The 24650-nt window shown below is 40.4% G+C and overlaps 1 protein-coding gene across 3 annotated transcripts in view; it reads right to left on the reverse strand.

Annotated features, from left to right (window-relative positions):
• PDE8A (phosphodiesterase 8A) overlaps positions 1 to 24650 on the reverse strand; it is a 146394-nt gene that overhangs the window by 120567 nt on the left and 1177 nt on the right. The window lies entirely within an intron of this gene.

Here is a 24650-nt window from a genome sequence, read left to right on the forward strand (position 1 = left end):
ACAGACAGGTTAAGTAATTTGCCCAAGGTCTCACAATTATAAAGTGGCAGAGCTGAGAGCGGAAAACAAGTGATGTGGCACCAAAGTATGTGCGCTCTTTTATCATTTTTTACATTTTATTGAACATACACAGACAGTACATAGAGCATAACTGTACTAATAGATGTATTTTTGCAAACTGAACATACCTGTATAACCAGCACCCAGATCAAGAAGCTCAAGAAGCAATATTATCGGCATGCAACAAGTGCCCCCCCGCCCCACCCCGTGTCCTCTCCCAGTACCACTGTCCTGCATTCAAACAGCACAGATCAGTTTTGCCTGTTTTGTGCTACTGTGGCTGGCTTCTTCTTCAGTCTTCACTACTCACCACCACCACACACTGAACAGTGTTGAGAAGCTTCACCTATTAGGCACTGCTCTAAGCATATAATCATTTATCCCCTTTAACTGACACTGCCTGGCCCTTACCTACCTGTTCTCCTAGTCCCCCTCTAATGCTTGTTCCTTTTATCAAACCCAAACCCACATCCCACACTCTTGCTCCCTCATCAGTAGCTACTGGACATCTGCGAGATGCAAAACTCCAATTCCAAATCAATCCAACTATCTATCCTTCACACATGTACAGAAGAAGGGCCAAACACTGCTAAAGAAAAAAGGATCACACAGCTGGCAGAATGACAATTAAATGCACAAATGTCCCACCACGGCTGGGCACCAAGTGTTGCCGAGGGTGCATTCTCCATGTTCCCAATCACTCCGTCTCTCCTCCTCCTAGGGACTATTTCAAATTCCAAATGCTCCCTCTTCTCAAGTACATGTCAAAAGTCCCTAACACCAGAAGGGACATCATATACATGCGCCCTAATCCCATCCTCCCACTCTCAATACCGTAGCCTAATCCCCTCCTACTTCGGTGAGCAATCCCAAAAATGTTTACCAGGCGTAAGTTTAAAAGGCAAACCAGGAAAAAAAAAAAAAGTTATTTATCACACATGATGAAAAGATGAACGTTCTTAACTTTTAAAAAACCTACACAAATTAAGAAGAAAAACTCTAATTCTCCAATAGGAAAACAGCCAAAGTAACAGACAATATTTTTAAAAATTACAAATGGTTGATAAACATATGGAGAAAGACTGATATCTCATTTCAAATCAACTTAATGTAAATAAAATTAGCCAAGATTAAAAATGGGTAATACCACATTCTTCCAGGTAGACTAAATGTTAATTCCCGAATCAAACTAGCTAAGCTCCTGGACCATGTACTTTAGCCCCACCTGGAATCTGTGTATGGTATCCTGCTCTCAGCTTGCACTGAGAGACATTCACCACATTTATGATGGCAACATTGTTAAGAGCCTTGTCCCTCTAAAAGGACTCAACGAGAGTAATTTCTTTAGGTCTGAACTCAGGAACTGTACTTCACCTGAGTCACTTGCTAGTTTTAAATCTCCAGAATTCTGGAACTCTTTTCGTATTTGGTGAGGCTGTGGAAGCTCAGAGCTGAACATGTGATCCAGCCCCATGGCAACCATGCATGCCCTTATGGCATGCGTTTTCACATGCTGACGTGACTCCTGACTTAACTGGTCAGTTCTCGCTGTGTTCCCTTGGCCCGATTTCCTTTTTGTTGTTTTTTTTTTTTTTTTTTTAATCTATTACATGTATTTTTTAAGTTACTTCAACTCTTTTTTGAAACAAAACGAGAGAGGGCAGTCCTAATGCTGAGATTGTCCCCACCCTCCTACCCTCCATATTCTGAGCAGAATGAGTCAGGCTGGACTTTCACTGTTTTCATTTGTCACCACAGGTGTATAAGGGGTCTATATGCGGGGCTCATGAATTCTGGTTGTGCAAACTAGCTTCTTGAGCAACAGTCCTAAATACCAGTTATTTTTCATTGCCTTACTAAATACCATATACTTCTCTCAAAATGTTCTTTCAGGAACACCATGGGGCATATTTTTCAAGATAGAGGTACTATAAAATCAACAAATTTGACAAGTTATTCAAACTCTAGAACGGCTTGGAATATTTAACTCAAAATATAAAAAGTTCCTATAGTAATAGCTGGGCACAGTGGCACATACTTGTAATCCCAACACTTTTGGAGGCCAAGGTAGGAAGACTGCTTGAGTCCAGGAGTTCAAGGCCAGGCTAGGCAATACGGTGAGACTTTCTCTACAAAAAATTAAAACGTTAGCCAGGTGTGGTGGTGAGTGCCTGCAGACCCCGCTACTCAGGGGGCTGAGGCGGGAGGATCATTTGAACCTAGGAGCTCAAGTTGTGATCATGCCACTGCACTCCAGTCTGGGTGACCCTGAAACAGCAAGACCCTGATTCAAAAAAAAAAACAAAAAACAACTTCCTATAGTACAGAAATAATACACAGCTATAAACCAAATGCATTTGGCAATGTGTATGATAAAAGAATTCTATTTCCTGGATGAAAAGGCAGACTTTAGAAAAGTCAATAAAACAAAGCAAGAAAAGAAATCATATGGACTATATTCAGTACCTATGATTCCATTTTGGTGGAAAATAAATAAAATGTCATAATGTCTTCTTCAAAGTTACTATATAACATTCAATCCAGAGAGAAATCATTGTCTAAAGGTAGAAAAAAGAATATTTAAAAATCTAATTATTAGCCAATTCAAAGAGGTAGAAAAAAAATCTAATTATCCCCACTCTAATTCCAGGGAATGGAGAAGTGAAACTAGGATAGCCCACCTGATTGTGTTCAAGTATCCAAAGAAATATCACAGAAATGACAGCAATAAACAGAAGCAGAACTTAGAGATCCAGATTTTATCCTTTCTCTCTCCCTGTTCCTCTTCCATTTTATTAGCTGTATCAGCCAGGATGCTTGTGGTTGCAAGTCAAGAAAATTAATCTTAAAGTATTAGGAGATAAAGTAGATTTACTGCCTCATGCTAACTCAGAGTCCAGGGTCAGCTCTTGTGAGCTTCAGGAAAGGTTTGGTAGGACTTCAGCTCTATGGGTCTGCAATTCTCTAAGCCTGTTCTCACCCTGGAGTTGGCTTTGTCCTCACTGTGGGGGTTGCAAGGGGAGTGGGAGGAACATCTTCTCCCAACCACTCCATAGTCTGATTGGGACAGTTTCTATTACATGCCTGCCCCTGAACTAGTAACTGGGACCAGAGGAATTCCACGTCCTGCTCAGCTTAGGCCTGGGTTATGTATCTATTACTGAACCAATAAATGGGGAAAGGAGGTTGCTGGGGCCCACTCTGGAGCTGGAAATGGGCCAAATCTCACCCAAACTACAACTACTATGCATGGCAAAGGGGAAAAGGGGAAGAACAAATGTTACCAAAGAAGTGTGGCAGAGACTGGCTAGCTGGCTATTCAAACCCAGTTCCTCTTCTTCCTGGGCACACAGCTAGATCATATTTCCCAGCCTTCAGTGAAGTTAAGTGTGGCTATGTGGCCAATGAAAGTAAACAAACTGACATGGACCACTTCCAGACCTGGCTGTTAAAAACCTCTCACCCATGACCTTCCATGCTCCTTCCCCTATTAGGAGCTTGTCCATATAGACAAGCATGACAACCTTGGCAACCATATATTGAAGATAAAAGAGCCACAGATGGAAGGAGCCTTAGTCCCTGAATCACTACTTAGAGAAGAGTCTTCCACTGATTGAGAACATCTATTTGAAATTTTACATGACTGGGAAACTTCTACCAGAATTGTTTAGCCTTTAGTATATTTTTTGATTTGTTACAGCAATCAGCCTGTCATAACAAATCACCCACAAAGTTGGGTGATTTGCTCAAGATACAGGGTTAGCTGATGAAACAGAAACACAAGAACAAGGATGCAGACTGGACGCCATGGCACACGTCTGTAATCCCAACACTTCAGGAGGCTGAGGTGGGAGAATTGCTTGAGTTCAGAAGTTCGAGACCAGCCTAGGCAACAAAGTGAGACTCCCCGTCTCCACAAAATATTTAAAGATTAGCCAGGTGTGGTGGTAGGCACCTGTAGTCCCACCTACTCAGGAGGCTGAGGTGGAAGGACTGCCTGAGCCCAGGAGATTGAGGCTGCAATGAGCCATACTGCACCACTGCACTCCAACCTGGTCAACAGAGAGAGACTGTGTCTTGCAAAAAAATTTTTTTAAAAACCAAAAAGCAAAAAACAGGATATAATCATCTTACCACTGGTATGCAAAAAACAGAATTGAGAACAAGTAGTAAGTATAACGGACAGGGTAAAATGAGAAGTGATGAGCAATGAAGAGTAGCTATCTCTTAGGCAGGCTACACGAAGTAAGGAAGAAGGTCAACTGGGAAGCCCTTTCTATGTCAAACCTTGTTTGAAATTTTCCTACAAATTGCCTATTCTTCTCTTAGCAAATAGAATAAGTGGAAAAGTTCTCTGATAATTCAGAATACAAACCGCCTTAGAGTCAGATTAGGAATAAAAACTATCATTACACATAAAAGTAGTATTAATTCTTAAGTTGAAAAGCATTTCAGGGCCGGGGCTGAACCCCAGTGCAGGGACAGCTATTGTTCTAACTAGTACCCTCACTTCCTCTGAGGGCTGCTCCCCCTCATTCCAACTACCTAGTTCTGTGAAAGTTGTTACCCATCACAGAGGTCATCCACTGGCTGCAGGGGTGGGCAGGTGTTCCAAGTCAGGCCCATCTTGGTTTTTCCCTAGGATTTTCAAATTGGACTTAAGCGAAGAAGCTCTCTACTGCAGAAGCTATAAAATGTGAGAACAGGAGCTATTGATGGACATCGTTTCCTGCTGAATAGCAAAAAGCAGCCCACGGAAACAAAGACGGCACCAACCAGAGGGAAAAATGGAAAACGAGTCCTGGTTTCATTGGTACCAGAGGCCAGCATACCCATGTCCTTCCTTTGGTCTGGTTGTGTAAGCCAGAGTATGGTGATCACAAATTCCACTTCTGGCCTCAGCTAGTTTAGACTGGATTATGCTACTTGCAGTCAAAAGAAACCTGACCAACATAATCAGGTAACTTGTCTGGGAAAAAAAAAAAAAAAAAGACAAAAAATATTTATGACATCTCCTAAACTCAAAAAAGTAAATAAAAAACACAGAAATACCAAAGTATATCTGTGATGTAAGAAAACGAATTTTGGTCGTCCTCCACAGTTCCTTGCTCACAGCTCTTTGGTTAAACTATTTGGTCTTTTGTCCTGAAACAGGCCTGGGGCAGCTCCAGGCCAATGAAGGTGAAAAAGTGACTTCTGTTATTCCTAACAGGTGCCTTCCACAACACCAGAGTTTATGCTAATGAGGTAATTTGTGGAAAGCCCCCAGATAACCACAAGATGGAGTGCTGGCTGCCATAGGAAGCAATCATAGGATTAGAGGGTTGGAATTTTCAGCATACCTTCCCCGCTTACCCCAGAAAAGATGAGAGGAAATGGGTTGAAGCTTGAGCTGATCACCAATGGCCAGTGATTTAATCAACCATGCCTATGTAACAAAGCCGCCATGAAAATACAAAAGGGTATCTTCAGGGAGCAGCCAGTTGGTGAACAAAAACATATCCACATGCCAGAGGGTGGTGTGCCCAACTCTACAGTGATTGAAGCTCCTATGCTTGGGACCCTTCTAGACCTAGCCCTGTGTATCATCTGTCTGTTCATTTGTATCCTTTAATAAATATATCCTTCACAATAAGCTGGTAATCTAGTAAACTGTTTTCCTGGGTTCTGAGAGCTAGTCTAGCAAATCATCATTCCCAAGAAGGGGGTTATGAGAACTTCCAATTCATAGCCAAATCGGACAAAAATTGGGGGCAACCAAAGGCCTACTACTTGCAATTGGCATCTGAACTTGGCAGGGGGCAGCCACATGGGACCAAGTCCTTAGCCTGAAGGATCTGCACTAATTCCAGTTAGCGTCAAAATTAAACTGAATGTTAGGGCACCCAGCTGGTATCCACAGAGAACTGAAGAGCTGCTTTATGTGTGTGGGAAAAACTCCCATACACCTGCTAGCAGAAGTGAGAATGGTTTGAGGCTGGGCATGGTGGCTCATGCCTTTAATTCCAGCACTTTGGGAAGCCAGTACAGGAGGATCACTTGAGGCCAGGAGTTTAAGACCAGCATGGGCAACATAGCAAGACCCCCATCTCTTAAAATTAAAAAAAAAAAAGGTAGAATTTTGAAAAGGTGAACCTTTAAGGTAACCCCAAACCCCCTGGGTTGTCAGAGGATTAACTTAACTCATGCACAAAGTACTTAGAACAGTGCCTGGTATGCAGTAAACAGCCAATACATGACAGCTTTATTGTTACACCAATCTTAGTATTTCCAGATTAATGACCCAGGCTTTAATAAGTTAAGATGTCATAGCTAGAAATGTCTAGAGCTGATCATAAAAAGTGTGTTTGTGCCACACACTCACGTTGTGATCTCATAACCCAACACTCAGCAGTGCACCATCAAATCCAGAAGACCTTTGATTTGTAATGACAATTCATTCAGGTACCCAACAAGGTGAAGTCACTTCAAGAACCTCAGACCCCCCCTGGAGTTCAACAAGCATACACAGTATCAGCCACCATGCTCTTCCAGTCACTAGGATATCCATCCATTCTCTGCAGCCTTCTCCCATTCTCCGGGTCCTCAAGACTATAGTGCAACAGCCAGGAGGGCAACAGCTGTCCCACAGCAGAACACAGGAACCTCTGCATCCTCTCAGTATGCATGACCTTGACAGCTGAAACCTTTTATCCTTAGTCTTGCCTTGTTTTTATAATGGAATATTGCATGTACAGAAAAAGAGGGCATCTTTTCCAGATAAAAAACACTTCTTTTAACACTTACCTACTTCCTTCTTAATGCTCTGCCTTCACCTAGGTTTTTTTTTGTTAATTCCACTGATTAAGTTGGGAAGAAATTCTCACGGAGTACTGGCAAGGAAACCACACTATCAAAAGTCCAGAGGTTATCAAGCCCCTGGAAATGTGAGTACTTGAGGTATTCAGTGTGTGAAGCACAGGAAGAAGCTGGAGAGGGGGCAGGAACCCACCAGGCTGGGCTTTACAGACCAAAGAAAGGAGTCTGAATTTGGCAACTGAGAGTTACAGGGTGTGTTAGGCAGGAGAATAGAACAATCATGTCTCCATTTGCTCACTCTGCTCCTTTTCTGAACCTCTGCTTGCAGGGTAGAGATCTCCTAGACCTATGCATGTGGGTTCTGGTTATCTGGCAATTAGAAAAATGAGGTCTGAAGACATGTTTTTTTCAGAAGAATGGATAATGTAGGATTCAAACTCCAGAAAATTGCCGAGTGCGGTGGCGCATGCCTGTAGTCCCAGCTGCCCGGGAGACTGAGGTGGGAGGATCGATTGAGCCCAGGAGTTTTGGGCTGTAGTGCGCTATGCCGATAGGGTGTCTGCGCTAAGTTCAGCATCAATATGGTGACCTCCCAGGAGTGGGGGACCACCAGGTTGCCTAAGGAGGGGTGAACAGGCCCAGGCTGGAAATGGAGCAGGTCAAACCTCCCATTCTGATTAGTAGTGGGATCACGCCTGTGAAGAGCCACTGCACTCCAGCCTGGGCAACATAGCGAGACCCCGTCTCTAAAAAGAAAAGACCAAAAATAAATAAATAAATAAATTCCAGAAAATTTCCTCAGGAGCAAGGAAAACAAGGCAGATTATTTTAGCTACCTGGCTCTACAGTGGTAGAGAAAGCTATGAAAGCTGAGGGCCAGGGCAAAGCTCTCACTGCCACCGTTTAGAAACTACTGACTCCAAATGGACCTGGAGGGGAGAGGCCAGGGCCCAGTTCACAGGCCATGCTCGAGGGTCTTTCCAGAGCCTAATTATAGGACAGGTACACTTCTCTGATTAGCCAGGGCCTGCACACTGGAAGAACAAGCTCAGTTCATAATAGTCCTGACCAGAGACCACTTCCAGCCAGCCTACATTATTTAACTACACCAGAAACTGAGCACAGTAAGTAAAGCTAGCCCTATAAACAACTGAACCTAAACCAAAATCATGTGATTACCCAAGAAGTTCAAGTGGGATCTGAAGCTGTCCTACATTGCAGAAACATTCTTGGCCTTGCAAGACAAACACAGCTTTTGGCACTGAAAACTGTTTTTTGGTTTACAGGCCAGAAAACCAGTGAGCCCCTGTTTGTTTTTCCATTATCAGTATATTCAGCAGCACTAAAAGGATCATAACAGAGCTTCCTTCTCCAGTGACCCGCTGGTGAGAAAACAAAATTCTGGTTAATAGGCAAAGAAAAACAAGAAAAGTCTATCACTTCTAAGGTGCATTAACAGATTAAAAGGTGTCTTCTCTCATGTCCACATTTTACATACAAGGAACTGTGGCTCACAGACAAGTTATTCAATTTGCCCCAGCTAACACAACTAAATAAGCATCAAAGCCAAAGAGAGAGCCCAGAATTTGAGCCCAAGTTTTCAGATTTCAATTCCCCTGCTCTTTTTAACTGTATTGCAGGAACAATATGCTTATTTCTGAACAGGTTTTATAAAATCAAGGGGGCAGTGGAAACACACACACAATTAGAGGCAAGTCTATCTAGTGAGCTTATCTTCCTAAAAGGGAGACCACATCTTATTCATCATCACATTACCAGCAAATGTCTAATGCAGTTCCTAGCCCACAGTAAGCACCAAATGTTTGTTGAATGAATGAGGGAATACTTTATTGTTAATAAAGAATGTAGGCCAGGTGGGATGGCTCACACCTATAATCTCAGCACTTTGGGAGACCCGAGGCAGGCAGATCACCTGAGATCAGGAGCTCTAGGACCTGCCTGGCCAACATGGTGAAACCTCATCTCTACTAAAATTACAAAAATTAGCCAGGCATGGTGGTGGGCACCTGTAATCCCGGCTATGTGGGAGGCTGAGGCAGGAGAATCGCCTGAACCTAGGAGGCAGGTGTTGCAGTAAGCCGAGATCACACTACTGAACTCCAGCCTGGGCAACAGAGTGAGACACCATCTATAAAAAAGTGACCTATCAGGAAAATTTACCAAACTGGAGTTCTCTGTGTAGATGGAAAATTGACAAGAAAATATCTACAATGGAGTTCAAGAAGTCAGACTAGAAAAACCACTAAAACAATTTCTAATTCATAGTCTCTGAAAACTAATATCACTAGAGATTAGTGTCTAATGGAAGAACTAATTTTTGCCAATATTGAAAATGAGTATATGTTTGCGCATACAGTCAACTATCAATAATCTTCATAGAGGTGTTCCATGCCTTTTGAAAATACTGCTGGCCCACAGGGTATTATTCCTGCCTTCTTCAACCCAAGGCAAAGCTCTACTATAACACTCCTCATGGGAAATTTTTGGCTTTTTAAGACTATTTCTTAATTCTAGAATAACAAAAAGGGCCTAATGATTTAGGGAGAACAAGACTTCCTGCTTTTATCTAAAAATGTTACGGCAGTAAAGGAAGTTGATCAAAATACAGTTAATGACTACGTATTAATAAATACTGTAGGTTTCATTGCATGCCAACTCCAGCTCCAAATGTATGGGTTACAAACTGAGAAGAAAAAATAGGTATCTGTACATGTATTTAAAATGAAAACAGAGCCATTTTGCAATAATCTAGCAACTCCCCTAATGATATCCAAGTTTAGAAATTCCAGGTGTTTAACTTCTTTATTGCTTCTGATACAGTAAAGCCTGCCGGGCAAGGGTACACTTTGCAAACCAGAATTACAAGAGCATGCTGAGTTTGGTGCTAGGCAATCCCAGTGAAATGACCAAAGGGAGTGAAGTAGTAACTCTGGTTTACTTCCCATGAATATAAAAGATGCCACGGGATAAAGGACAAAAGTTAGCTTGGGGTTCTTGTCCCAGCTTCACCAGTACTTGCAGCGTAATCTTGCATATGTCTCCCAAATGCCTTAGGGTTTCAATTTCCTCCTCCATAAAATGGGGAAGTAAGTTGGATATGGCAAAGTCAGAGGTCCCACTAAGGAATTAAATTCTTAAGAAAATGGAAGATTTCAATAAGTAAATGTAACTTATCTAAAGCCAAGTTTATACATAAAAATTTTTTAAATAAAATATAGGGCTTTTTCATTACAGACTACCCTAAAATGTTTTAAAACTTGAAACCTAATTTAAAAGTAGATTCTGTTTCTAGAAAACTTAGAAGTAAAATAAATCCAAGTCTTCGTGCACAAAGGCTTATAAAATTGTGCCCATCTTACACCTGTTGCAAGAAGATGTACATGGCAGCATTAGTAACACCATATAAATGTTGTGAAGAAATTAATAACATGGAAAATGGTTGCAATTTATTATTAAATTTAAATATCAAGGCTGGGCGTGGTGGCTCACACCTGTAATCCCAACGCTTTGGGAAGTCAAAGTGGGTGGACTGCTTGAGGCCAGGTGTTTAAGACCAGCCTGGGCAACATATCAAGACCCCAACTCTACAAAAAAAATCCAAAAAAACTAGCCAGGCACAGTGGTGCATGCCTGTAGTCCCAGCTACTTAGGAGGCTAAGGTGGGAGGATTGCTTGAGCCCAGGAGGCAGAGGTTGCAGTGAGCCAAGATCACACCACTGCATTCTAACCTGGGTGACAGAGTGAGACACTTCAAAAAGAAAAAAGACATTATAATGGAAAAAAGCTTATAGAATAAGTATGTGAAGAAAGAAAATATGTACAGCTATACAATGTGTTTGTGTTTTAAGCTAAGTATTACTTCAGAAGTGTCAAAAGTTAGAAAAAACAAAACTTCATAAAGTAAAAAAGGTTACAGTAAGCTGAGATTATTAAATAAAAATTTTTAAAACAAATTTAGTATAGCCTAAGTGTACAGTGTTTATAAGGTCTACAGCAGTGCACAGTAATATCCTAGGCCTTAACATTCACTCATCACTCATTCACTCAGAGCAGCTTCCAGTCTTGCAAGCCCCATTCATGGTAAGTGCCTTATACAGGTGTACCATTTTTCATCTTTTTTGTTTGAGACAGTCTCACTCTGTTGTCCAGGCTGGAGTACAGTGGTGGGATCTTGGCTCACTGCAATCTCTGCTTCCTGGGTTCAAGCGACTCTCCTGCCTCAGCCTTCCGAGGACCTGGGATTACAGGCATGTGCCACCACACTTGGCTAAATTTTGTATTTTTAAGTAGAGACAGGAGGTCTCACCATGTTGGCCAGTTTGGCCTTGAACTTCTGACTTCAAGTAATCTGCCCGCCTTGGCCTCCCAAAGTGCTGGGATGACAGGCATAAGCCACCACACCCAGCCCATTTGTTATCTTTTATACTGCATTTTTATTGTAGCTTTTCTATATTTAGATACACAAACACCTGCCAAGCATGGTAGCTCACGCCTATATCTCAACATTTTGAGAGGCTATGGAAGGAGGATCCTCTAAGCCCAGGAGTTCAAGACCACTTGCACAACATGGGGAGACCCTCTCTTTAAAAATCAGCCAGGCACGGTGGCACACACCTGAAGTCCCGGCTACTCAGGAGGCTAAGGTGAGGGAATTACTAGAGCTGAAAAGTTTGAGGCTGCAGTGAGGTTGCCACTGCACTCCAGCCTGGGCAACAGAGCAAGACTCTAGTTCTAAAAATAATCAAATTCAAAAAATTTTTAAAAACAAATCCAAAAAAAGAAAAAAATACTGAGGAAAAAAATTTGCAGTGCACATGAGAGGTCAAATTTAACATTCAAACTTATTAAAAGGTTCTTTTAAGTAATAATTTAATCTCCAAACCCCAAATAGAGATATAGGCAACAGACATGAAAAATTCACAGAAGAGGAAATTAAAATGTCCAAAACATACATGGGAGAAATAAAGAACAACAAATAATAAATGAATAAATTCAAGCTAAAATACCAATAAAATACCACCTCTCACAGTCAGATTGTTGAAAGCACCGCAAATACTCTCACATGCTGCTATGAAATAAAAATCTGACCACGGGCAGGGTAAAGTAGTGAATGCCTATAATATCAGCCACTTGGGGATTTTTTAATTAAAAAATTTGATCACATTTTCCTGGAGGGCAATTTAACAATATTTATCATGACCTTTAAAAGTTGATCATGTAATATTATGAACTACTGATACAAGAAACATAGATGAATCTCAAAAACATAATCCTAAGGGAAAGAAGTCTTATATAAGAGTATATACATTGGGTGCGGTGGCTCATACCTATAATCCCAACACTTTGAGAAGCTGAGGCAGGAGGATTGCTTGAGCCAGGAGTTTGAGACCAGCCTGGGCAACACAGTGAGACCCTGAGTACCTATAGTCCCAGCTACTCAGGAGGTTGAGATGGGAGGATCACTTGAGCCAGGGAAGTCAAGGCTGCAGGAACTATGATCACAGCACTGCACTGCACTCCAGCCTAGGCAACATAGGGAGACCCTACCTCAAAAAAAAAAAAAAAAAAAAGAAAAGAAAGAAAGAGAAAAGGTCTATACTGTATAACTCCACTTACATTAAGTTCTATAACAGGCAAAACTAATCTATGGTGAAGAAAAAAAAAATCAGAAGGGTGGTTGCAAGAAGAGATTCTCCAATAAGGAGCATGATGAAACTTTCTGGGGTAAAAATAATGTTCTATAACTTCACAGAGGTTTGGATTACATAGAGGTACACATCTGTCAAAACTCAGCAAATATACACTAAATATTTGTGCATTTCATTGCAGGTCAATGCTGCCTCAAAAGGAAAAAACCTAAATATATATCAAACTCATGCTGAAATATGTAAGGGGAAGTATACTAACATTTGCAATTACTTTAAAATATATCAAAGAAAAAGGAGAATGATAGGTAGAAGAATGAAAACATAGATATATGTGATAAAGCATGTACAGTAAAATGCTAATATAAAATACAGGCATTGGATATACAGGGGTACCCTATGAAAACCCTTCAAGATTGCTGTAAAAATGTTAAAAATACTAAAAAACAGTGAATAGCCCCAAGGCAGCCTTCTGGAATGCAGGAAATGTTCTGCCTTGATTTGGGTGGTGATTACATGGGAGCATGAGGAAAATTCATCAAGCTGTACACTTGGGGATTCTGTACACTTTGCTGACTGCATTTATAATTCAATAAAGAGTATTTTTAATAAACAGCAATCAGAATAGGACTTTAAAGTGAGTATAATTAATATTCTCAAAAAGATAAGGGAGTAAGCTGCAACCATAAAACATGAAGAAGCAGTCATGAAAAAACAGCAACCACAGACTGAGGGCAAAAACTCAAATTTAAAAACTCAGTGAGCTAAAGAGCTGGGTAGACCTTGAGGAATAAATCCGTGACTTAAGAGACTGAGTTAAAAAATGCTTCCAGAAATAGCAGAGAGGGGAAATAAAAGAAAAATGAAGAGACTTGGAGGGCAGATCAAGATGTGTCTCAATCTATCTTTTAGAGGGAGCTACAGAAGAGGAGAAATGAGAAAATTTAAGGGAACAACGTTTAAATAAATAATAGCTAAATGTTTACTAGAACTGAAACATAACACTGCTTTAAAAATATTTTTGCTTTTTGCTTTTTAAGAGACTGGGTCTCACTCTGTCCCCAGGTTGGAGAACAGTGGCATGATCACAGCTCACTGCAACCTCAAACTCCCAGCCTCAAGCAATCCTCCTGCCTCAGTCTCCTAACTAGCTGGGATTAAAGGCATGTGCCTCATGCCCAGATAATTTATTTATTCATTTATTTTTTATAGAGAATGGGAGTCTTACTATGTTTCCCAAGCTGGTCTCAAACTCCCGGCCTCAAGTGATTCTCCCATCTTGTCCTCCCAAAAGTGCTGGGATTTACAGGTATGAGCCGCTACGCCCAGCCAAAAAAAAAAAAAAAAATTCAAATTAGTTACTTAAAGCAAACTACATGGATGGAAGGAAACACACCACCATTTTAGGAGATATTATCTCCTGACCGTGCAATTTGAATGACTGTACAATTTAAGTGATCCTTGTTCTTTTCTATATTTTTCAAGATTTCTACAATAAATATGACTTTTACAATCAGAAAAAGTAAAAGTTCATTTTTATAAGATGAACCCAGAACGAAAAGACAAGAAAGGTTTTTTAAAAACTCCATAACTTCTCTTTCCTCTGACTTATGCTATTACAATGAACCTGTTTCTGTAAGTGGTCACCACAAACTTGAACAAGTCATTCAATCTCTGAATTTTTGCTTCTGTAGGCCTTAAACAGGGAAAATAAAATCCCTCCTTTCTACCTCCCCATGGTCTGGGGAACATCAAATGAGATGATGTACAAAAATAGCTTTTGGTAAACCATAAAGCACTGTACAAATTGTGGCATGTTATCACAGTCCTTCTAAGCTGGTAAACCCCAACCTCTGAGTCACCCTCCACTCTCCACCCCTTCACTCACTAATCCAATCTGTCACTAGTCTGTCAGTTTTTCCTTCCCTTATTCCCTCCTTTCCCTAACCACTGCACTAAGTTAGTCATACCTGGTCATACCTTGTGCCCAAAGCACTGCAATAGGTCCTGGATAGTGCCCACCTCTAGCTTTCCCTTACCCCTCCTATTGCAATTTTTGCCTGAAACCTAATCTTCATGAACTATGTCTATCCTTTGACTACCCTGCTGAAAATGAAATGTCTTTGGGAGTTCTCTAAGGTTTACAGGATGGACTTCAAACTCCTCAACATGGCTTTTAGACCTTCCCTCCTATCCCTGGTCAGGCTCCTCATAATTGGAACAGGCACCCAACCCCCACACCCTTCCCTTATCCAGAGGTATATTTTCCACTTATCCACATCCTCCCAGTCTTTTAAGCTCAGGTCAAACCTCTCCCTCCTTTCCCCTTTCTGTACCTTATGACCAATCCAGAACAAGCTCCTGCCTCCACGATCCATCTCTCAAGGTGCCATCATCACTTCCACGTCAGACACCTACCTCACCTTTCCAGAAGAGACTAATTGTTCCTCAAGAGCAGGGCCTACTATCCTTCTACAGCTTCAAATTAACCTGTTAAATGTTTAAGTCCTTAAAATAAACTTTATTTGCCTAAACTGATTTTATGTTGTTTTAACACCTATGTGTACATTACTATATATTGTTTAGCTATTAATCTCTTTTTTGTTGTTGTTAGAGATGGGATCTTGCTATGTTGTCCAGGCTGATCTCAAACTCCTGGCCTGGACAACATAGCAAGTAATCCTCCTGCCTCAGCCTCCCAAAGTGCTGGGATTACAGGGGTGAGCCACCACTCCCATACTATTAATGTTTAAATAAAAAGAATCATAGCTTATAAATGTTTTTGATGGCTTCTTCTTTCTCTCCACATTGTTTTTGAGATTTATCAAAGTTAATACCTAGAGCTGTAATCCATCCATTTTTTTCACAGCTGTAAAGTATTCCTTTCTTTGAACATATCACAATTTGTTTATCCATTATGTTGTTAATAGACATTTGGATTTTACAGGAAAATTTGGAATTAAAAGTAATCTGCTCTGAAAGTCTTCATACATGTTTCCAGTAAAGAGTTTCTAGGAGAGAAGCTGCTATGTCACAGGCTCACATGTTCAACTCTACCTGGCAATGACAATGGGTTTCCCTAGTGGTTGAACTAATTTATGCTTCTACCTAACGTTGAGCAGTTCCCAAAACCACTGCCAGTCTTTTAAACGTCTGCCAATTTGATGGGTATAAAATGTTATTTCATTGTGGGTTTAATTTGCATTTCCCCATGAGGTTGAACATCTTTTCATATAGTTATTAGCTATTTGATTTTCTCTCATTACCATGTCTGCCCCAAACTTTGCCAATTTTTCAACTGGGCTGTTGTTTTCTTAGTGACTTTTAGTTCTTTGATTACTAATCCTTTATTGGTATTATGCATTGCAAATATCTTCTTCCAGTCTGTGACTTTCCTTGTCACTCTCTTCTGCAGAGAAGTTCTTTATTTTAACATAGTTGAATTTATTAACCATTTCCTTTATGTAAATGACTTGTGTAACTTGCTTAATCAGTCCTTCCCTACCCAGAGGTCATGATGATGTTTATACTTCCTTTTAATTAAAAAGTATTAAAATAAAAACTTTAAAAAGAAAGTAATACAGTAAATGAACAATAAGCACATGGAAAAAGTACTCAAAATCATTAGCCATCAAGGAAATACAAATCAAAACCACAATGAGATACCACTACACACCCACCAGAATGGCTAAAATTAAAATGCTGATTAACACCAAATGATGGGAAAGATGTAGAGCAGCTGAACTTTTATTATACGTTGCTGGCCTGAGTGTAATACTGGATCACTATTTTGGGAAAAGGTCAAGCAGTTTCTTAAAAAGCTACACATATACAGCTGGGTGCGGTGGCTCACACCTGTAATACCAGGACTTTGGGAGGCCAAGGCAGGTGATCACCTGAGGTTGGGAGTTCAAGACCAGCCTGAATCATAGCTTATAAATGTTGTTAGTAGAGAAATGGAGAAACCCCAACTCTACTAAAAATACAAAATTAGCCAGGCGTGGTGGCGCATGCCTGTAATCCCAGCTACTCAGGAGCCTGAGGCAGGAAAATGACTTGAATCCAGCAGGCAGAGGTTGCACCATTGCACTCCAGCCTGGGCAACAAGAGTGCAACTCAGTCTCAAAAAAAAAAAGTTACACAAGTTGCACATATACCTATCCTATGACCCAGCAATTCCACTTCTTGGTATTTAACCAAGAGGAACGAAAGCATATGTCCACAAAATAATTTATACTAGACTATTCATAGTAGCTTTAGTCACAATAGCCAAAAATTAGAAACAGCCCTAGCATCCATCAACAAAAGAATGGATAAGTGAATTGTGGTTTATTCATATAACAGACTACTTTAATTAGAAAGAAAAAAGAACAAACTACTGACTCATACAGCATAGAAGAATCTCAAAAACATTATGCTGAGTGAAATAAGCCTTACAAGAAAAGAATAACCTAGACTTTAAGGTTATATTTATATGAAATCTAGAATAGGCAAAAATGATGTATAATGAAAAACATTCAGAACAGTGGTTGCTGGTGGCTGAGGGTAAGAACAGAGAAGGAGCACAATAAAACCTTTGGGAGTAATTATAATATTTCGTAATTCTGTATCTTGATAATCGAGGTTTGCAGTACACGGGCATATATATATTTGTCATATCTCATGAATGGTATGCATAAAATGTATACATTTTGCTTTATGTCATTTTATATTTTAAAAAAGTAAACTTTGAATTTATTTAATTTTGAATTAATTTTTTTTTTTTTTTGAGATGAGGTCTTGCTACATTGCCTAGGCTGATCTCAAACACCTGGGCTCATGAAATCCTTCTGCCTCAGCTCTTGAGCAAACGGGACTACAGGCATGTGCTACCATGCCCCAAGTTCAAATTTTGAGCTGCAGTACTTGATATGCATAATGAAGTGTTTAGGGGTTGAGTATACCCATGTGTGGAACTTACTTTGAAATGAATCCAAAAATAAAATGGGTTGATGGATGGATAAAGGAGTAGATAGATAATGATAAAGCAAATATAGAAAAGTGTTAACTGCAGAATCCAGATGGCAGGCATATGAGTGCATAATTCTCTCAACTTTGCTCTATGAAAATTTTCACAATAAAATAATGGAGAAAAACCAAACTATATTAAAAATGAGACCTGCTTTAAAAAAAACAGATATATTTGAACCAAGTTTGCCTTTAAGAAAGGTTCTCATAAGAAAATGATCAATCCTTCCATGTGATAGTGTCCTGAAGTTTACAAAACACTTGGACACAGATTATTTTAAGCTATCCTCACCAGAACCCAGATATTCTAGCCTCATTTTGTACCTAAGAAAACTCAGAATCAGGAGTTGCCAAATATCACTTAGCCAATGCCTGATGGAGCTGGACCCAAAACACACATCTTCTGGCTCCTCCTCCTATAGTCTTTTAACACCTCACTAGGGAGCTGCCATCAACTCTGAACATTTGAAGACAACATGGCAACTGCTGATGTGCCACCAGCCCTTTGGGTTATCCTTAAGCAAAGTAAGAGGAAGTGAAGCAGCTGCTGTACTCACTAACAGGACATGAAAGGGAGAACACAGACCGAGAAAGAGGATGATTCGAGACGGCAAAGGTGTATTTCCAGCCAATACAGAATAAAAGCACTGGCGAGGCCCCCCAGCCCAAATTCTTTGAGGTCACCCTCAAAGTTCTGGGAAATGTGCAACATCCTTTCTGTCTGTGTGGATGGGTAAACTACATATGGTGCCTGTAGCTAAGACATGCAATACAAACTTGTCACAACAGCTCTCTGACATGATATTCCACCAGTCTTTTACCAAACAGAGCAGAACAAAGGCAGGACGGAAGGACGGGACCCAGGAACATTGCTCAATCCTAACTCAACCAAAATTAGAGGCAAAAGCTTTACTAATCACCCCACAGATTAATCACTGGCTTAAGGGTACTTTAGCTTTCTGTTAAAACATAGAACACACCCCAACAATTGTGGTTAAATCTAAACAAGGTGAGACAGACTCATGGAACATGAATAAAAGCCCTTTCAGCCTTAGAGACTGTTGTACTTATGCAAATATTTACTGAGTGTACCAAGCACTTTGGAAACTGCAATGAAACTAGGACACAATGCTTGCCCTCAAGCAGCCTATAATCCAGCAGAAGAATAGTTTCACAGGCATACAGGGGCAGGTCCCAAGGGCAGGGAAAAAGTGCAAGCCAGCCAGGAGCTCAAGGACGCTTTCAGCTGGGCCTGGAATAACTCTGAGAGGACAGGTACAGGCAGCACTGGTGGGGGACAGCGCGCTAGGCAAAGGTCAACGTTAAGAACCAGCTCCCGGGGAATTCTTGGTAAGGCAGGCTGCCTGTAACCTGAGCAGCAGAAAGGGGAAAGGAAAAAAACTCCCAAGGGATGCCCTCCCAACTCATTTCAGACAGCAAAGAGGGCAGATCAGAGGGCGTCACAAAATAGCTGGCTTCAGGAGTTAACTGGGACAGGGCTGAAGATGACTTCAACTTCCTCAAACATGGGAACCTAAGGTAGGGCTGTAACCAACTTCCTTAGTAAGTGGAGACTTAACAAAATCCTGATAACGCAGATTCAAGATGCCGGCTTGACCTGTGAAATCTGTAGCTTAGGAGAAGACCAAAGAGTGGGAAATGCAATGCACATAGCTAGTTAACAGAGTAACAACCTAGGAGGTGAGAGCTGGACCAGAGGATTTGAATCTCAGCTTAAATGTACGACTTTGGGCAAGTCTCTAACCTCTGGTGTCTTATCTGTGAAAGGGAAATGATAACTGCCACCTCACAAGGTTGAAAGGATTAAATGAGATAACATCTGTAAAGCATCTAATATGGTGTTTGCAAAACAGTGAGCATTCAAGAAAAGGTGGGTATTACTAACACGAATTTGCACTCTAAGAACTGCAGAGTCCATCACCTCCTACTGCCTGACTGTACTGAGAAACCAGGATGAAGCCACTGACCTTGGGTAAGACTAAGGGCTTACTCATGTCCTAAGCACTTTTCCCTCAGTTCTGTTTTAATTTTTTAAAATATTCTGTCCTTTAAGATTATTCTGAGTTGTCTGCCTTACCCTGTGTCCTCATATCAGGAACCTTCTCCTATTTAAGAACACAATCCAAATGGGCAAGCTATCCAAGGGAAAACCAGAGTCATAAGCCCACTTAACAGGAAAAATTTCTGCCAGAAGGGACCACAGGCCCTATCATAAACCCTGCCTTAGCAAGGTGAGGGTCAAAGCTGGTCAGGGACAGATTTGAGGTGGCAGAATTGTGACAACATCTATCTTAAGAGTCACACTTAAAGTTATGGTGGCAATGACAGCTAAGTTCTAAAAAACATATGAAATGCAAAGTATTTTGTGTATGTAAAAGGAATTCAAGAAAATGAATAAAGATCTTTCTATACATTGAAAGGCACAAGAACACTATAATGAGGGAACTCACCACCTCTGAGCTCTGGAGATAAATTGTAGTCACTTATTACGGCAGCAGAAAGTTAGGTCTCATTTTTCTCAACTACACTTTCAAAGAGAAACTTTCAGTAATTCCATATAATCTAGCAAGGGTCAAAGATCTCTAGCGGAGGGAAAAAAAATCAGCCAGGTCACACGCAAAGAGAAAATTGCTTTAGTTTAGGCAAATAATTGATTAATCAGCTGAGCACAGTAATCCACACCTGCAATCTGAGCACTTTGAGAGGCCGAGGCTGGGGGAATCACATAAGCCCAGGAGTTTGAGCCTAGCCTGGGCAGCATAGCAAGACCTCATCTCCACAAAAAAATGTTTAAAAAACTGGCCGCACATGGTGGCGCGCACCTGAAGTCCCAGTTACTTGGGAGGCTGAGGGGGGCGATAGCTTAAGCCGAGGAGGTCAAGACTGCAGTGAGCCATGATTGTGCCACTGCACTTCAGTCTAGGTAACAGAGCAAGGTCCTGTCTTAAAAAAAAAAGTCTTGATGAATACACTTTGTAAGCTAGGAGCAGGCAATAAGTTTTATTCCATAGCTAAATAACACTTAAAAACCACTAAACTTTAGTTGACTAACATGGCAAGAGTGGCCAGTTTTGTGCAGGAAGGTGGACTAGCAGGAAAAAGCAAGGAGGGAGATGAAAGAGGGAGATGAGGTGATGAAAAGTAAGAAAAAAGACGGCGGAGGAAATGAACGACGGAAGCAAAGGGAAACAGAGATGGACCAACAGAGAATGTCTGTCTGAGATTCTGAGTGAGTGCTACAGCAGTAATACTCGATCAGAGTTTAGCGTGCAGCAGTACTACTATCTATCACCTTGGCTGCACTAATCCTTCAAACTTTTTTTTTTTTGAGTCAAGGTTTCAGTCTGTTGCCCAGGCTGGAGTGCAGTGATGCAACCTTGGCTCATGGCAGCCTGGAATTTCTTATTTCTTAGCTCAAGTGATCCTCCCGCCTCAACCTCCCAAGTATCTGGGACTAAGTATCTGTGCACCTCAAGTACCTGTGCACTGCCATGCCCAGCTAATTTTTTTTATTTTTCAGTAGAGATGGAGTCTTGAGATGTTGTCCAAGCTGATCTCAAACTCCTGGGCTCTAGCAATCCTCCTGCCTTGGCCTCCCAAAGTGCTGGGGTTATAGACATGAGCCATTGCATCCAACTCTTAACTCTCTTTTTATAGAGAAATCTACTCTGCTCACCAGGGTAGAAATATATTATTCCCTGGGTACAGTGCTCTGAAGAGCAATAACCAGAGATTTCCACAAAACCAAATCCAAACTTCACAGCCTCTACTCTAGTTAAAACTGGTTTCTATTTCTACTTTCCATGGCTTAGGTGGATTTTCAACTTCTACATTGTAGTTCACAAAATCCTCTAATTCAACAAATGTTTAAGGAAGGCCTACTGTGTGCCAGACCTGGGGGATACAGCAGTAAACAAAACAAACATGACTGCCACCTCACAGAGCTGATTAGTGGGGGCAGAGGGAGCATCAGTCATTAGCAGTGCAGTGGGTGTTTGCAAAAAGGAAGGTGGGGGGTGAGCATAGGGTCTCTAACACTACATGCAAATCTTTCAAGGGCAACTTAAGTCCTGGATGGGTAAAGAGGAAACGGGGTAAATCCAAAGACTGGCAAGAAAATATTTAAATGTTACAGTTAAAGCTCACACTGATTAAAAATAAACAAAACTCTAAGTGTTCAAACTGAACACAGCATTCATTATCTGTAACCACATAAACTTTAACTCCTGAAATGAATAAACAGCCAGAAAGTATTTTTAGTAATACTTAAATAAGTTCACACAGACAACACAGCCTCGTGTATTACAAGATCTAAAGTACCTTTGGAATCATTAAGAAGCAAATTACATTCATTGAGTTTTACTGTTAAGTATATTTCTTGTACTTTGAATATTGGTATCTCACATAAAAAATCAGGTCTTAACATTTGGCCTACCTGACATATACCTCAAGAAAAAGACTCCATAATCAAACAAGTTTAGGAAATGTTGCACACTCGAAAAATCACTTGGAGACTCACAGATTATTTTCAGAAATTAGGTTCTCTGACAAGTCCTGCATAGAAGAACTCTGCTGAACTTAGTCTGAGCCAGTATTGGCTACATATCTCTTATCCCAAATGCTTGAGACCAGAAGTATTTTGAATTTGGGATTTTTTTTTTTTTTTTTTTTTTTTCCTTTTTGGAATATCTGCATTATATTTACCAGTTCAGCATCCCTTATCTGAAAATCTGAACTCCAAAATGCTCCAATGAGCACTTCCTTTAAGCATCATGTCAGCACTCAAAACAGACTTTGGAACGTTTCTGATTAGGGATATTCAACCTGTGTTTCCCAAAACCTTACCAGACTATGGACCTCTTTTCTCACGCCATACTTATTAACAGTCCACACAGTGCTCCCTGGAACACATGCAGGATACACTTTCACTCAGGGTACATACCACTTAACCTGAAAATGCAGTTATCAATCTCCCACCCACACTGATAAACTGGTATTTACTAAATGCTACAGAACTATAAAATCATCCCCCAATGAATTTCTTATTGAAATTCACTTAAAGATATGTTGACTTACTGCATTTTTAATAAAGAAACTTTGTAATGAATTAAATTGCATCCTGAGATGTTCATATATAGAAACTAAAATTAATTTTATGATTTTGCTACATTACTATAAGTTTACCTTCTTCTCTAAACATGAATTTCCAGAGTACAATTAATACCTTAATTTAAAAGGATTCATTCCCTTAAAGAAAAAATATTAGACTAGAAAAAATGCTGACATTTACCTCTGCTCTATTATCTGACATACCTAAATGCAAAAATCTGTAAACGAGATGTGATATCAACACGTACAGTTCATAACAAGTATGGGACCATTATTTCTGCGGTTGTGGTGCTATAATTTACAATTTGACTTCTGCTCTGGATATACTATTATTCTGAAGTCTGTATAGGAGGCTATATGAAATCAAATTCCAATGACTGAAAAAAGTTTCATCATTCAGTTAATTTTTTTAAAAATCAGTAAACATTTATTTATCACCTACTATGTGTATGCCACCAAGTTAGGCACTTTAAGGACGAATGTATTTTCTGGGCCTCCAACACAGGACAATGGTCTGCCAATAGGCAAGAATGGTTGAAGAAGGCATTTATAAATTCACAGACCTACAGGCACTGTGATAGCACAAGAGCAAGTGGCTTCTGCCGCACTAGGAAGGCTTACAAGACACCCAGATGACTTTTAGGACACCCAGGCCACTACAAAAAAAAAAAAAAAAAAGTCTATAAGACACAAGGGCCTCTTACTAAAAGGCCGACTTTGGTAATCTGAAAGAATCACATTAACCTGCAAAGTAACCAATGTTAGATTGGGACTGAAAACCTGAAAGCTGTTAAAGTTTCCATATTCACCTGTGTAATGCTTTTTTAAAGCCAGTTAAGTAGGCTTACCACTCAGCTTAACATTGATACTAAGAGCAGCTTGAGTTAACAAGTCTAAACCATCAGAGGTTTCTTCAAAGAATCTATAGGAGAAGGCATTCAACTTCTGATAATCAGAACAAAGCTGAATTTTCACTTAGGGTATGGGAAGGGTAGGGAAATCACTTCAACTATGTTATGCAACACTGAAAAAGACTTCCTCCTTTCATACAGAAAAGTACCATGATGACTGCTGGAAATTTAAGACAGAAAGTGTGTCGAACTCTCTCTCTCAAACTTGGGATGTTCAGCAGTTCTCAGCGAGCAAGAAAAATCAAGAAAATTGTGCAAATTACTTTTAAAACCTGGTCGTGATGAGAAGGATGACAGCCAACAATCTGCAGCCCTGCACAAAAAAATTTTTTTACTGCTTTGATAAAACATAAACCATCCATACAAGTTGACAGAAATTTGGAATGTAATTTAAAAAATAAATAAAACATAAACCAACGCATGAGTTCCAGCTTTAAATTCTGAAATCAAAGAACTGGAAACCTGCAGCTGTGTGCCTTAATGACCACATTTTTCTTTTTACTTTACCTTTCCTTTAGAAAATCTTAACAAAGACTAAGCCCAGAAACTTTGACAAAACATAAGCCAAGGCAATATGCGCTAGAGATGACACGCAATGTAAAAAACAAAACAAAAAACCCAAAAGTCACAAAATGTCCCAGTAAGTTTGCTTAATAAAAGATTAACTTTGTTCTCCTGAATGCTTCAAAAATCGCGTTTCACAGTATTCTCTAATTACACATGCTTTAAATACAGTATGTATACTAACAAAAGTGGACCTCAAATACATGTGCAATGAAGCAAAGCTGATGTTCCAGATTACATTCTAATAGCCCCAAAGAAAATGGTAAGCTGTGACCGCCTGCGCAAAGCTGAAGGAGAGAAGAGTGGCGAGGCCAGTCGTCCCTCCCTTTCTACCACAGGAAAAGAACAAAGTTCATACTGATTTCACGTTGCAGGGGCGCGCGAGAATATCACGGGGGTTTCCCTGTAACACCCGCTCTTGGAGAGGAAATTGATGCAATCGCCTTAGTCAAGTTCACCGCCGGCCCCGCCGCTCCGGGCGTCGGATGTGTCCAAGGAACCGACGCCGCAGAGC

The sequence above is a fragment of the Sapajus apella genome, unplaced genomic scaffold (assembly GCF_009761245.1).
Source record: "Sapajus apella isolate SASKATOON/1434 unplaced genomic scaffold, GSC_monkey_1.0 scaffold147, whole genome shotgun sequence".
In the NCBI taxonomy this organism is placed as follows: domain Eukaryota; kingdom Metazoa; phylum Chordata; class Mammalia; order Primates; family Cebidae; genus Sapajus; species Sapajus apella.